The following is a 1,171-nucleotide window of genomic DNA, read 5'->3' on the forward strand; positions in this document are numbered from 1 at the left end:
TGAGCAGAGATCAGAAATACCTGACTACCACCAAGAAAGAAGAGCAAAGTCCATCCTTTGGACCTGGGGTCACTGCACTGAGGACCTCCTAGACCCAGGAGAATACTTATGCTAATACAAAGAGAGAGCTCTAAGGACTTGCAGGCCCATATATATTGAAAGGAGACAAGCATTTTCTCTTACATTGTGAGTTGACAGTGAGAGAAGGTTTTCCCCTAGAGCTAGTGTTCTGAATTCAGACTTCTAGCCTCCCAAATTGTGAAAGGATCAATTTCTGTTTGCTAAAGACATCTGTTTGTGGTATTTCTGTTGTAGAAGCATTAGATAACTAAGACAATTATATTTCTCACACTGTGTCAACTTTGTCATTATTTCCATCCTGTTTCTTTCCTGTCCATTAATCTAGCTTCCCTGGCTCACACCCTTTCTTCTCATCTTTGCTGTAGGGTAAATGTTGACCTTTGGTCTCATATAGATGATTTTTAAAAAAGAGAACAATATTAATGAATGCTATTGTTTATTTTATGAACCAATCTATTACTTAGTTGAAAGGTGACCTCTCGGACTGGATTCAGTACAAAGTTTAAAAGATATTACAGTTCCCACAAGATGGCGGACTAGGCAGAAGGACTGCACAGACCCTCTTCAACAAAGAAAAGGGAAACCAATTGACACAGACACAGAAGATAATCTTGGACCCCTAAGCCTTGAAGGGAAGGATACAGAAGTAGAGTAAACCCCAACTAGCAGAAGAATTTGTGTGAAAATACCAAAAAAGGAGACATATGGAGCTGAGGTCTGGCAGGGACCTGAGTGCCCCTGACGGCACAAACAGCTTGGACATTCCTGAGTGGTGGTAGGACCTAAAAATTAAAGTAAAAATCACACTGCTAGCCAGGGACTGCACGGACTGTGCACAGTGGCTGGGGAACAAACAGAGAAGGTGAAGAGAAAGGTGGGCTGAACTGTGGACTTTTACCGGTCCGGACGGTGCCGCCATTATGTAGGTTTAAAAAGAGGCTTGACTATTTTGGATATTTAAAGAGACAGCGCTCTCGCAGATTCCTGTGATGGTAGGACTTAAGAATTAACCTAAAAATCACCCTGCTAGCCAGGGACTGCATGGAGGACTATAGACAGTGGCTGGGGAACAAACGGAGAAAGTGAAGAG

The sequence above is a fragment of the Orycteropus afer genome, unplaced genomic scaffold (assembly GCF_000298275.1).
Source record: "Orycteropus afer afer isolate SDZICR_OR568_19922 unplaced genomic scaffold, OryAfe1.0 scaffold00701, whole genome shotgun sequence".
Classification (NCBI taxonomy): domain Eukaryota; kingdom Metazoa; phylum Chordata; class Mammalia; order Tubulidentata; family Orycteropodidae; genus Orycteropus; species Orycteropus afer.